Raw genomic sequence first — 15,548 nt, 5'->3', positions numbered from 1 at the left:
CCCAGGAGCTGGGCTCTGGGCTTTTGTCCCCTGCCCCCAGAGCCTCTTGCTGGGTTGGGGGCTGGCAGCTCCAGCTGGGGCAGCCTGGGCTTGGGGCCTCCCTCCTGCTCCAGCCAGGGCTTGGGGCAGCCAGGCTGGGGGCTTCCACCCCTCCCCCAGCCAAGACATCCCTGGCTCTGGGCTTCTGTAACCTGTTGCTCCAGCTGGGACTTGGGGCACCCCCTGCCACTCCAGCTGGGGCAGCCTGGGCTCCGGGCTTCTGCACCCCCACCCATCTCAGGCATCCTGGGCTCCAGGCTTCNGCCTGGGCTCCGGGCTTCTGCACCCCCACCCATCTCAGGCATCCTGGGCTCCAGGCTTCTGCACCACCACCCATCTCAGGCAGCCTGGGCTTGGAGCTTCTGACCCACTCCTAGCTGTGGCTTGGGGCAACCCCCACCTGATCAGCCCAGGATCAGGACTTCTGGCTTCAGCCCTGTGGCTCCGGCCATGGCTGGGAGCTTCCGCTCCTGTCAACTACAGCTGGGGAGCCCAGGCTCCGGGCTTCTACCCCCAGCTGGGGCTCAGGATGCCCGGTCTCAGGGCTTCTTCACCCAGGGCTCCTGCTGGGAATTGGGATGACCCAGTCCAGGTTTCCACCCTAGACCATGAAACAGCAAGGTTTTGTGAAAATCTAGTATTTCCCACACTTTAGTCCATATCTATCATTCCCCCCAAATCACACCCAATTTAGGCCCAGCATAAATAGCATAAACCCCATTTTTGTGCCAGTTTGAGCTAGCGTACTAGAAAAAGAAATGTAGCTGTGGTGGCCAGAGCAGTGGGAGGAGCTTGTCATGGGTCTGTACTGAGGGTGGCTAGCCCCTAGTGATGCAGTGGCTACAATTCTTCTTCTTCTTCTTCTTTTTTATTAGTGCAGGTATGTCTTCTCAAGCTGGAAATTATACCTCCAACCCAAAACATACTCATAACCACTGAGGCTAAACTATGATCTTAAAAAAAGAAAGAGTCATGGAGTATGGCTACGAAATAACATTTCTCCATTTTTCTTCCTCTTTTTTCTTTGTTAATAGAATTTACAAAAGTTCACCATTTTTTTTCACTAGGTATGTGAAGGTTAACTTAGTTTTATAGGCATTTCCAGAGGAGAAAATCTAGATGTAAGCCTAGCAGTCCCATTTTATTTTGTGCCATTCAAAGTATGGCAGATGACTGATACTGTAAATCACTTAGTAAAGTTTTCCACCCATGACTTGCACAGTGTACAGTTTTTGTCCTTAAATAATCTAATTTTCCATGTCCACTCACAGAACATCAGGTAGCCAATAAAGTTTTCAGCAGAATTTTCTGTCAGCCCATTCTTCCCTGGCTTCTTTAATTTATAGTTTTTGCTAAAAGATTGTGAAAGACATCAAACAATTTTTTGTGCTCTTTTGACTGGTGGTGTACTGTTTTCACTTTTAAGAAAATAACATTGTTTTGTTTTCTTTTCAAGGTAATACCGAAGATTAACAGAGAAAGTTATGAGGACTTGCCCATTGTTTTGTGGAAAACTCATTTATTTTATTCAAATGCACAGCATACTCAGTGATGCTTATTTTGTATTTGACTGTAATGAAGTCAGTAGAGCTTATTAATTTGGAATAGTGGAAAAAGACAGTAAGAAAGATAGTGTTTGAAACTGCTTAAAATAATAATGAGGGACACAGTAGTTTCTCCTAAGTGCTGGAATGTCTATTTTGTGCTTTATGGCATACAGAGCTCTACTTCTCTGTACCCTCACTTCATCCAAACGAAAGCTATATATGGTAGAAAAAGAATCACATCAAGTTGTTTTTTGCTTAGCTGAGATAAAAAAAGCCATGAAACAGATGTTTCACAAGTGTTACATTTATATTTTTACATCTTTTCAGAAGTCTCACAGTGGCATGTCATTCCAATCAAATAGGCTTCAGGTCACAGATGTAGATGTAACGTGAAAAGTAATTACATTGATTGAAGCCATAATTCATGCAGTTCATACCTGAAATGAAGAGTGCACTTACATAATTTTGAAGATAAAGGTAGTTATGCCTACTTAAAAGTCAATGTGAAAGTTATATTCATGACAGAATTTAAGTGTTGTAAAATTCCAGAACATTAAGAAGAATAAGCAGCTCACACCAAAACTGACATGATACAGATACTTTGACATGGCCAAAAAACACTAGGAATGGGAAAATTGGTAGTCTGAAAAAATATATTATTAAAATATAAATATTATTCTTCAAGAAGTCTAAAATAGTTTTATCCCCCTCAACATTTTTCAAAATCCCATTAAACCGAGATCTCACTGAATCTCACAAGTTAACTAAATTTGGTCAGTACTTTGATGAGAGACTGCAAAAGGTTGCTCGGCAAATTATGTCGGTTAACCAAATATCCAGCTGTTGATATGCCTGTGATGACACCCCTCTTCCCATGTTCCAACTACCATCTCTCTCCTTAGGAAGCTCAGAGGCAGGTCTGCAGTTATCATAATCTGGCAAAACTCTATTGAAGTCAGCTATGTTACTTTACACCATCTCAGGATCTAGCTCTCTGTTTCCACCACTGGTCTTCTTCCAGCACTTTTTTACTCCTGACATTTAAATAGTTATTCAAACCCACTGTAAATAACAAGTAGCATTATAAGGATAGAGGGATGTGTTTTTCTTTGCAAAAATCAGTCAGCAACAGTATTCTATTAACCCCATGCATACATTTCCCCTTAGTGATGGTTGTGGTTTGTTTGTTGTTGTTATGTTTTGTTTTTGTTATCTATATAAATTAGGTTACAAATGGAGCTGGGCAAAATAATTTGGACAAAGAATATTCCCACTGAATAATTCAGATTTGGATTAACTAAAACATTTCACTGCTTCATGTTGAATTTGTCACATTGTTTTGGTCGAACCCTCTCTCAAAATTCCAATGAAATTTAAATGTTTTATTTTGACATTTTTCAAACATTTTGACTTTTCATATGACTTTTCATTTTTAAATATTACTTCAATTTTATTTAAAAAAATAAAAACAAAATTTAAGATTTTGTTCCTGGTCTAATGAAATATTTTGTGAAAGCTAAAATGATTTTCAGTTTGACCACCACAACAAGAAAAAGGTTATTCACACAGCTCTAGTTACAAATTCTTCAAGACTTGTGTTGGCTACAAATCACATGCAAATGAATGACACAATACAAATAAATAATAAATGATTCACTCTGACCTCTCAGTCTATTCTAAAAATATGGCAGGATCCCATCATGTTTGTTGATAGACGTGGTGTCTTCTAAATAAGAAAATAGTGGTCTTGGCCATTTGATCATAAAACACGATGGAATTTTTTGCAGTACACAGAAGCCCCCTGAAGTTAAAATTAGCTATAATATTCATTGCTGCATTTTCAATCCTAAGTTTTTGTATAATGTTGCCATGTTCTGTGCCATTCCATGCTAGATCCATGGATGATAAACTATCACTCATTAGTTTCTATAGTATATAGGGGCCAGGTTCTCAGCTGATTTGAATGGACTTCAACAGAGCTATATCATTTTATTCCAGCTGAGAATGTGGTATCCTATCATTAGAGCCCTGCGGGTATCTGCTTTATATCTGTGGACCATTTCTGTGGGTAGTAGCACAGATGCAGATACACATTTTGTATCCATGCAGGGCTCTGACAGTACGAGCCGGGTGGGCAGCTGTGAGAAACTGCAGTGCAGATCCTTCACCTTCCCTGAGTGGAGGACTTGGGGGGCAGGGCAGGTGGAGGGTCTGCCACTGACAAAGTTGTGAGTGGAGAAAGTGGAAAATCATGGAAGAGACCCGTGAAAGCTGCAGCAGGAAGGAGGCACACAGGGGTGGCTCTATGTTTTTTGCTGCCCCAAGCATGGCAGGCAGGCGGCTTTCGGCAGCGCGCCTACGTGAGGTCCGCTGGTGCCGCGCCATCGGTGTCTCCGCCGCTGAATTGCCACCGAAGCCGCGGGACCGGCCCCCCCGCGGCTTGCCGCCCCAGGCACGTGCTTGCTGCACTGGTGCCTGGAGCCGCCCCTGGAGGCACAGTCCAGCCTCAGCAGCAATGGAGCCCACATTGCAAATGACTCGTATAGAGAAGTTTGATATTGGCAACTCAATCAGCTGGCATTGATGGATCCAGAGATTTGAAGCAATTCTGGATACCTTTTGGTTTAATAGATAAGGCACAAAATATCAGGTAAATGCCCTGATATTTGCTATGGGTGATGCTGAGGCTGACATCCTATATGCCATACCCCTAAATGGTGTGTGTCAGGGGAAGATATTCCAAAATGAAAGATGCTTTTAATGTCCATTTCATAGGCAGACAAAATGTGCCAGGAACAATGCAAAACAGCTCAGACTTTTACTAGTGCAATTTGAATTTAAGAACAGTCAAAACCTTCAATTTAAAATTGATACTGAGGGAACAGTCACCCTGCAATTAAAAAAAAAACTACCGTAATAAAAATAATAAAGAGATTACAATCAATCCCAGGATGGAAACCAACTAAGTTTCTATTTGGCTTTAGTAACTACACTGGATGTTTGTGATTATTTCCTAGGAAAGCTGGAGAAAGGATGGAAAGTTATTCAACAAATCAGATATGTAATATAAGGTTTAACAACTCCCCTACTAGGGTTGCCAGAAATACAAAGACTACACCTAGTACAGAAACTGGAATGCAAAAAGAAAACTATACAGGAGATGTAATCCACACATTTTCATAGGGCTAGGAAAGCTCTCAGGGGAGTACAAAATAAAATAGGTGCCATCAGTTATTCCTTTGTTCTAAACAGACCCCACGCCACATTTCTATATTCTTACTAGGGAAAGTCAAAGAAAAAATAGAGAATGAAAGATAGGGGGTTATTTCCCAGATAGAACCCACTGACTGGCGTGTGGGGATTGTTTACTACTTAAGTCCAAAGGCAAAATCTGTGTTTATGTGGACCTTACAGAAAGCTTAATAAAGCCTGTGCAAAGAAAGACATGCTTCCTGCAGTTCATCAAATCTTATTGAGCTATCAGAAGCCAAATGGTTCTCAAAGTTAGCTGCTACAGAAAGCTTTTGTCAAATCCCCCTTGCTAAAGAATCTGTACCTTTAACTGCGTTCATCGCCCTTTTTGGAAGATACTGTTTTAATCATCTTGCATTCCGCTTATCTTCAATACCAGATCAGTTTCAAAAGAGAGTATCTCCGATTGTATCAGGTTTGTCTGGCATCCTTTCCCACGCAGATGATGTGTTGGCTTATGGCAGAAAATGAACATGATGAGCAACTACAGACAATTTTTATATGCTTCCAACAAGCCAGCTTCACTCTGAATGGGAAATGTGGATTCAGAAAAGAGTAAATAAAATTTGTAGGACATGCAATTAGCAAACAGGGAATTCAGCCAGATTCAAACAAACGGAAAGCATTAGTCACCTTACCCAACCACAAGATGTTTCTGTTGTAAAAATAATCCTGGGCATGGCAAATCATGTTGGTTCCAAGTATCAGAGGGGTGTTTGTCTGTATCCACAAAAACAACGAGCAGTCTGGTGGCACCTTAAAGACTAATAGATTTATTTGGGCATAAGCTTTCATGGGTAAAAAAAAAAAACACTTCTTCAGATGCATGGAGTGAAAATTACAGATACAGGCATAAATATACCGACAAATGAAGAGAAGGGTGTTATCTTACAAGTGGAGAACCAGTGTTAATAAGGCCAATTCAGTCAGAGTGGATGTGGTCCAGTCCCAATAATTGATGAGGAGGTGTCAATACCAAGAGAGGGAAAATTGCTTTTGTAGTGATCCAGCCACTCCCAGTCCCTATTCAAGCCCAAATTAAAGGTGTTAAATTTGCCACACTGCCTTATGTCTAAGGGCTGCTATATTGACTCTAGCCATTGGGTCACACTGCCCAGTACCCAAAGGCTGTTATGACACTGGCCCTTAGATCTCACCACCCTGTGCATAGGGGCTATGATATTGACTCTGGCCATCAGGCTGTACTACCCTTCACCAGAGGGCTGTTATATGGATCCTGGCCATTAGACCATTTTGCCCTGCACCTGAGGGTGGTTATATTGACTCTGGCCACTAGGACACACTGCCCTGAACATGAGGGCCACCGTAATTGACACTGGCTGCTAGGCTACACTGCCCTGAACCCGAGGGGCACCATACTTGATGCTAGCCACTAGGCTGCACTGCCCTGAACGTGAGGGTTGCTGTAATTGACTTGAGCTGCTAAGCTGAGCTGTCCTGAACACCAGGGCCACAACACTTGACTCTGGCCATTAGGCCACACTGCCCTGATCCCAAGGGCTGATATACTATGTCCCGCCTCTTGGCTGTGCCATTTTCAAGCTAAGGACTGTCAGGGAAACTGTGATGGTGGTAATATCACAACCTACTCCCCCGCAAAGGAGGACAGAGTGTATATTTAACATGACAGACTCCTTGAGTGGTAATAGCAAATATAGACCCCATCATTTTGTATGTATAGTTGAGATTATGTTTTCCACTGTGCATTGAATTTCATCCGCCATTTTGTTGTCCAGGCACCCAGTTTTGTGAGATTCCTTTGTAACTCTTTGCAGGCTGCTTTGGACTTAACTATCTTGAGTAATTTTTTATTTTCTGCAAATTTTGCCACCTCACCATTTACCCTTTTTCCAGATCATTTCTGAATATGTTGAACAACACTGGTCTCAGTGAAGTCCCCTGGGGGACACCACTATTTACCTTTCTCCATTTTGAAAACTGACCATTTATTCCTACCCTTTGTTTCCTATCTTTTAACCAGTTACTGAACCATAAGAGGACCTGCCCTCTTAACCCATGACTGTTTACTATGCTTAAGAGCCTTTGGTGAGAGACTTTGTCAAAGGCTTTCTGAAAGTCAGGAACACTATATCCACTGGATCATCCTTGGCTACATATTTTTGACCCTCCCTCAAAGAATTCTAATAGACTGGTGAAGCATGATTTCCCTTTACAAAAGCCATATTCACTCTTCCCCCCCAAAATTGTGTTCATCTATATGTCTGATAATTTTTTTTTTACTATAGTTTCAACCAATTTGCCTGCTGCTGAAGGTAGGCTTACCAGCCTATAATTGCTGGGATCGCCTCTGGAACCTTTTTTAAAAAATTGGCAGTGGATAATAACAAATTAGTTTTTTCTGGAAAGAAAAAGGTACATAATTTTAGTCAATTAATTGCCCAGATATATTGACCTTGCTATACTTACACAGGTACATCTCATCCAGAAACTGACATCAGTATTTGCTAGACATGATGTTCCTGAAATCCTCATATCAGATAATAGGCCTCAATTTATTTCTAAAACATTCCTAGTGTTTGTACAGGACTTTTATTCTGGACATCATACAAATAGTCCAAATACCCCTAGAGCAACAGGAAGCTGGAGAAAGCCATGCAGACTTTTAAAAGACTTCTGCAAAAATCAGTGGATTCTTACAAGGAACTCATGGCACATCAGTCTACACCACTTGTATCTGAATTATCTCCAGCAGAACGTTTAATGGGAAAAATACTAAGGTTGCCTTCATCTGTAGCACTGATACAGCTTAAGTCTAATGGAATTTCAAAACTGGAATTATGAAATAAAAATTTGGCAGCAAGAAAATGTGAATGTTGGCCACAGAACAGAAGCACTACCTGAACTTAGAAAAGAGACAAAATAATTGACTGAAAAACTCCAAATGTCTGGAACTGTTCAGAACTCAGCAGAAACTCTCAGATCCTATCTACTAAAGACTCCAGGAGGACAGCTTCAGAGGAAATGTGTTCATCTTCAATATTTTAGTATTTATCTCTGTTAGACAGTGAGCCGCCTCCACAGATAACTCTGCATGCAAACTCAACAGAAATGAGAATATGGTCTGAAAGACTGATCAGACACCTCAACAATTTGATCTTTAGAATACTGTTTTAGACTCATTAAATGGAATTGTTAAGGGGACATATTAAATAGTGTAAATAGTTTTATGGAATTTGAAGTTTCTTTTGAATTGTTGTATATATACAGATTGGTTTATAATTTAAATTGTAATCTTCTATTAGGAAGAAAGGGAGAATTGGAGCGGTCCTCTATAGAGTGAACCAGGATGTGTTGCAGGGGTAACTTAATAAAGAGAGGGACTTCCCTGTCAGGAAGTTCTCTAGTTATGGCTCTTTTTGTTTATTTTGTTTTTTAGTTTTTTTGTTTAGTATATAATGTACTACTAAACATTAATAAGGGTGGCAGAAACTAAGTTGGAGTTAGCGAAGAGTCTTAATCACTTTTCACTAGAGGTTCTGATCCCTTTCCGCCAGAGATGGAACATCTTGAAACTGTATAGTATTTTCATGGGAATGTAGTTTGGACAGGCATGTTGTATAGTTGAGTTCTATGGAACACACAAATCAATATACTAGATCAAAACAGTGGTCCATCTCATCCAGTATCCCATCTGTGACAGTGACCAGTATAAATACTTTAGAGGAAGGTTCAAGAAACCCCATAACTGACAATTATGAAATAATCTGTCCATAGGGCAAACTTCTGTTTACTGGTAATCTCAGGCAATTGCAAGTTTCCTTCTGTACTGAAACAAGAGGTTTTATACATTATTTAATAGAAAAATAAGGGGTAACTGTGGAGTTCTCATTATCCATATAAAACAACACTTTAAAAAAACACTTTTATGATTAATTGGATGGAGAATGGTGTTATGTTGTTTAGTAAAGGGATGTTGTTTAGTATGTTGTTTAGTATGAATGTTGTTTACTAAAGGGAAATCATGCCTTACCAATCTACTAGAATTCTTTGAGGGGGTCAACAAGCATGTGGACCAAGGGGATCCTGTGGATATAGTATACTTAGATTTTCAGAAAGCCTTGACAAGGTCTCTCATCAAAGACTCTTACACAAAGTAAGCTGCCACAGAATAAGAGGGAAGGTGCTCTCATGGACTGGTAACCGGTTAAAAGATAGGAAACAAAGGGTAGGTATAAATGCTCAGTTTTCAGAATGGAAAGAGGTAAATAGTGGTCTCCCCCAGGGGTCTGTTCTAGGACCAGTCCTATTTAACATATTCATACATGATCTGGAAAAAGGGTAAACAGTGAGGTGGCAAAATTTGCAGATGATACAAAATTACTAAAGATAGTTAAAACCCAGACAGACTGTGAAGAGCTACAAAAGGATCTCTCAAAACTGGGTGACTGGGCAACAAAATGGCAGATGAAATTTAATGCTGATAAATGCAAAGTAATACACAATGGAAAGCATAATCCCAACTATACCTATAAAATGATGGCGTCTAAATTAGCTGTTATCACTCAAGAAAGAGATCTTGGAGTCATTGTGGATAATTCTCTGAAAACATCCACTCAATGTGCAGCGGCAGTCAAAAAAGCAAACAGAATGTTTTGAATAGTTAAGAAAGGGATAGACAATAGGACAGAAAATATCATGTTGCCTCTATATAAATCCATGGGACGCCCACATCTTGAATACTGTGTGCAGATGTGGTTGCCCCATCTCAAAAAAGATATATTGGAATTGGAAAAGGTTCAAAAAAGGGCAACAAAAATTATTAGGGGTATGGAACGGCTTCCGTATGAGGAGAGATTAATAAGACCGGAACTTTTCAGCTTGGAAAAGAGACGGCTAAGGGGAGATATGATTTAGGTCTATAAAATCATGACTGGTGTAGAGGAAGTAGATAAGAAAGTGTTGTTTACTACTTCTCATAACACAAGAACTATTAAATTAATAGGAAGCAGGTTTAAAACAAATAAAAGTAAGTATTTTTTCACACAACGCACAGTCAACCTGTGGAACTCCTTGCCAGAGGATTTTGTGAAGGCAAAGACCATAACAGGGTTAAAAAAAGAACTAGGTAAATTCATGGAGGATAGGTCCATCAATGGCTATTAGCCAGGATGGGCAGGAACCGTGTCCCTAGCCTCTGTTTTACAGAAGCTGGGAATGAGTGACAGCGAACGGATCACTTAATGATTACCTGTTCTGTTCATTCCCTCTGGGGCACCTGGCACTGGCCACTGTTGAAAGGCAGGGCAGTGGGCTAGATGGACCAATCTTGCAAAACTTTTCACACAGACTTCATTTTGAAGTAAATGGGCCAACTCAGTTCACAAAATCAAACACATGAGTTCATCTTTGTAGCACCAGGGTTGTAGTAGCTAAATAAAATACTTTATTTTCTCACATCCAACAGAATGCAAACAGATATTATTTAGTGTCTAATTTTGCAACAATACACTTTTACATTTAACCCTGTGATATAGAAAGCTTGGCTTTTTCAAATAGTCTTTAAGTAATAGTGAAACTTACAATGAGGGCCAACATCTTGTCTTAAAGCAATCACTTGAAGCAGCCACGGGGTTTCCAGTATAACTTTGTTCAACCTCTAGTTTTAAGTCTGTTTCTACTAGAGAATCCAGGTTACCTTTAGGTCTTAGAAAGGTGAGCAGCAGAATATGGATCCTGGACTTCAGAAAAGCTCTTTGACTCCCTCAGGGAACTGATGGGCAGGATCCCCTGGGAGAATAACATGAGGAGGAAAGGAGTCCAGGAGAGCTGGCTGTAATTTAAAGAATCCTTATTGAGGTTGCAGGAACAAACCATCCCGATGTGTAGAAAGAATAGTAAATATGAGAGGCGACCAACTTGGCTTGACAGTGAAATCCTTGCTGATCTTAAACACAAAAAAGAAGCTTCCAAGAAGTGGAAGATTGGACAAATGACCAGGGAGGAGTATAAAAATATTGCTCAGGCATGCAGAAGTGAAATCAGGAAGGCCAAATCACACTTGGAGTTGCAGCTAGCAAGGGATTTTAGAGTAACAAGAAGGGTTTCTACATGAATGTTAGCAACAAGAAGAAGATCAGGGAAAGTGTAGGCCCCTCACTGAATGGGGGAGGCAACCTAGTGACAGAGGATATGGAAAAAGCTAATGTACTCAATGCTTTTTTTGCCTTTGTCTTCACGAACAAGGTCAGGTCCCAGACTACTGCACTGGGCAGCACAGTATGGGGAGGAGGTGACCAGCCCTCTATGAAGAAAGAAGTGGTTCAGGACTATTTAGAAAAGCTGGATGAGCACAAGTCCATGGGGCCGGATGTGCTGTATCTAAGGGTGCTAAAGGAATTGGCGAATGTGATTCATTGGACATTAATTTTGAAAACTCATGGCAATCTGGATGACTGGAAAAAGGCTAATGTAGTGAACATCTTTAAAAAAGGGAAGGAGGAGGATCTGGGGAACTAAGACCAGTCAGCCTCACCTCAATCCCTTGAAAAATCATGGAGTAGGTCCTCAAGGAATCAATTTTGAAGCACTTTGAGGAGAGGAAAGTGAACAGGAACAGTCAACATGAATTCACCAAGGACAAGTCATGCCTGACTAACCTAATTGCCTTCTATGATGAGATAACTGGCACTGTGGATGATGGGAAAACAGTGGACGTGTTATTTCTTGACTTTAGCAAAGCTTTTGATACAGTCTCCCACAGTATTCTTGCCATCAAGTGAAAGAAATCTGGGCTGGATGAATGGACTATAAGGTGGATAGAAAGCTCGCTAAATCATCGGGTTCAACGGGTAGCGATCAATGGCTCCATGTCTAGTTGGCAGCCGGTATCAAGAGGCGTGCCCAAAGGATCAGTCCTGGGGCTGGTTTTGTTCAATATTTTCATTAACAATCTGGAGGATGGCGTGGATTGCACCTTCAGCAAGTTTGCAGATGACACTAAACAGGGAGGAGTGGTAGATACGCTGGAGGGTAGGGATAGGATATAGAGGGAAGTAGACAAATTAGAGGATTGGGACAAAAGAAATCTGATGAGGTTCGATAAGGATAAGTCCTGCACTTAGCATGGAAGAATTTCATGCACTGCTACAGACTAGGGACCGAGTGGCTAGGCAGCAGTTCTGCAGAAAAGGACCAAGGGATTACAATGGATGAGAAGCTGGATATGAGTCAACAGTGTGCCCTTGTTGCCAAGAAGGCTAATGACATTTTGGGCTGCATAAGTAGGAGCATTGCCAGCAGATCAAGGGACGTGATCATTCCCCTCTATTCGACATTGGTGAGGCCTCATCTGTGAGCCTTTAGGTATTTTATTCTCAAAGTACCTAATGTTTTTATCTATATATTTTATTCACTTTAATTTTTTTCTCAGTCAAAACATCTGTGTCCAGTTTTGGGCCCCACACTACAAGAAGGATGTGGAAAAATTGGAAAGAGTCCAGAAGAGGGTAACAAAAATGATTAGGGGGCTGGAGCACATTACTTATGAGGAGAGGCTGAGGGAACGGGATTATTTAGTCTGCAGAAGAGAAGAATAAGGGGGATTTCATAGCTGCTTTCAACTACCTGAAAGGGGGTTCCAAAGAGGATGGATCTAGACTGTTCTCAATGCTACCTGATGACAGAACAAGGAGTAATGGTCTCAAATTGCAGCGGGGGAGGTTTAGGTTGGATATTAGGAAATACTTTTTGACTAGGAGGTTGGTGAAGCACTGGAATGGGTTACCAAGGGACGTGGTGGAATCTCCTTCCTTAGAGATTTTTAAGGTCAAGGGTGGGGAGGCTCTTTTAGAAGCCCAAGCAAAGGGCTGGATTTAAAGGGCCCAGAGATGCGGCTGAAGACCATGGTGAGGGCTGAGCATTTGAACTCTTTGCTATCCTTGAAGGGGTACATCCATTTTGACTGTGTGACTTGGCTGGAGGGCTGAGCAGCTGAAGACCTGTCTAATGAGGCTTACAACCAACAGGTGGTGGCAGGGGCAGCCCAGCCACTAGGAGGCACTAAAGAAATGAGTTAATACATCACCATATTTTTGGCTATATATTTCAAGACATGGGACCTGATTCTTTTCTCACTTGTTTATTTTGCATTACTGTACCTCCAATGATGTCAATAGGATTAATACCATCTTACATTGATGTAAATAACATTGCACTAATTCTATGTTTTTAAGGATTACTTTAAATCTCAACTATTAAGTCTTAGATCATTACTAATTACATTCTTATCAATAACTCTATCCTATGACCATATGTGAGACTGACTATTAATAAAGAGTTCTGGTAGGAGCTTTTTACACTAACTACTACTTCACTCCATTTGAAAAAGGAATTGTGAAAGTTATCATGAACTCTTCAGCAGCTAACTCCAGGAAGTTGGGAGCTGTGTTTAATGTTTCCCAGCTGAAACATCACAGCTGAATCAAGATTGATTATTATGGTTTGTTCAAGAAGTAAGATTGGTTCCAAGTGAACTTATATCCACCATGTAGTCTAAAACAATTACTCAGAATGTGGCTACCTCCGCCTTATTTAGGATTTCAACTAATTAATTACTGATATTTAGTGGCAACACTATCGCAGAACACTGTTCAGAGTATTTACAAATTATGCATTTCATAACACTACAAGCACTTTAGGTATTTTATTCTCAAAGTACCTAATGTTTTTATCTATATATTTTATTCACTTTAATTTTTTCTCAGTCAAGCACAAAATCAAAGTCAAGAGCCTTTTTATATTGTAAAACTTTCAATAGCCTTATTTTACCTTGCACGGCTAGTCACAATCCAAACTATGGTTCCCATTTTCACATAGTCCATCTTTTTTATCTGCTCCTAAAGCCTGCATAAAGTCTCATGGGTTCCTGTATTTTCCATAGCAATTCTTGATCAAAAGGAATATTTTTTTCCAGAGCACACTTGCAATTGGTTTTATCTGAGCAGTTTCAGATCTTCCCTCACAAAATGTTTCTCCCATTTTCTTCAGCTCTGAAGTGCATTGTTTTGTCTGCACTAATTGCTTTTACTCATATTTGCTTTACATGTTTCTTTGATGTTCTTTTTAACTGTTTAGCGGTTTTTGAATTTGTTTATGAAAGGTGCTGTATAATACAGTGATTGATTACCTTTACACGTCCTGGCAGCTTCTGGGAAGCAATCCAACAACAAATGAGAAGGCCCCTGCTTTTAAAGCTCCCTAGCCATTGACAGCCTTAGCAAAATTGTACAGATGCAAAATTGCAACTTGGCCACTTTCCGGGAGACTCTAGCTTTCCTTCACAGACCAGTGAAGCTATTGGAAAATATTGACGACTATACAGCTTTTTGTGTATTGCAAGTAGAATGGTACGTTAGCCATAACATTTTACTCCTTTTAATACCTGTCATGTCTAAGTGCCATTAGAATCACTGCCTTATGCTCTTTAAAATCCCTTCATAATAGTCTTCTGCTTTGATGACAGTGACTAGACAGGTGGAAAGCAAGATTGCACCAATCTAGTCAATGCAAAAAACATGTTCAGATTCCTGTTACCTTGTTCTTCCTCCCTCCCCTCATGCACATTTCTTCCACCTATTGTGGCTTGTCATTGTCAACCACTTTAGGTCATGGATTGTTTTTTTAGTACATATTGGTACTATGGTTTGATTGGTACCTCTAGCCTAGGCACTACTCTTATACAAATAATTATTACATTACTGAATTACAGTAGTATCTTGAGATTGCAATCATAGATCAGGGGTCTATTGTGTTGCACACTGTAAAAACACTTAAAGCTATTATTGCATTGCAATGTTCTGAGACATAAAGTCACTCTTAGAGCTGGGTGGGAAATGATTTTCCCATCCTATACTAAGGTGAAACCAAGACCTTGTGAAGATTTTCAGTGGAAAAACTAGAGACCCCTCTGAATCACCAGGTGATTAGGACAATCACCTGGGGTGGTGGGGACCCAGGATCAGTATGTGGTCTAGAGCAGGAAATTGGACTTGTGTTGCCCCCATAAATATCATAACCAGAGGCTTTGGCTCTCCAGGGGGTGATAGTGTGAGTCTCTCTTCCTCCAAACTTCTTTTCCAGATCCAAACGTCTGGTTTTGATGAATCCACATTTTCTGACAAAAAAGGTTTCATGAATATGTCCCAAACTACTCTAGTCACTTTGTCCTGATGGTGCAGTATGGACTTCTATGGGGCTTTTCTTCTGAGGTTTTGTGCACTGGATGATGTTTACCTTGTCTTTGGCTTAGGCCCTCTGGTTGATGTTTGGTTCCCTCACTATACTTTACACTACATCTATTCTCACATGACTGAACATTTTTCTTCTTTTGGGATATGGAGATTCTTGGCCTCTAAGTCAATAAAAAAACTGATTTTCAAGCTTAGAGGCTAGTACACTGTTATTGGCTTCTACCCCTCACTGCACGTTTGATGGAATTCTAGTCTTCCTCTCACCTACTCTTGGGCTTCTCTCTCATTGCCTGGCACTGGTCTAGCCATTCTAGGCTGAGTGGGTACAAAATGCTGGCATTCCACCATATAAATGGCTATACAAAGTAGTGGAAAAATCAGGCCCAACTTCTTTGGGCTCACTCCATTTGTACACCTCTATCCTCCAAGTCGCTGAGGCCTCTAGCCTACTACAACAAAACACTAAGTGGTCTACACTGGG

This window comes from Trachemys scripta, chromosome 2 (assembly GCF_013100865.1).
Source record: "Trachemys scripta elegans isolate TJP31775 chromosome 2, CAS_Tse_1.0, whole genome shotgun sequence".
NCBI classification, from domain to species: Eukaryota; Metazoa; Chordata; order Testudines; family Emydidae; genus Trachemys; species Trachemys scripta.
The sequence above is the reverse complement of the archived record's forward strand: the minus strand, read 5'-3'. Positions refer to the sequence as shown.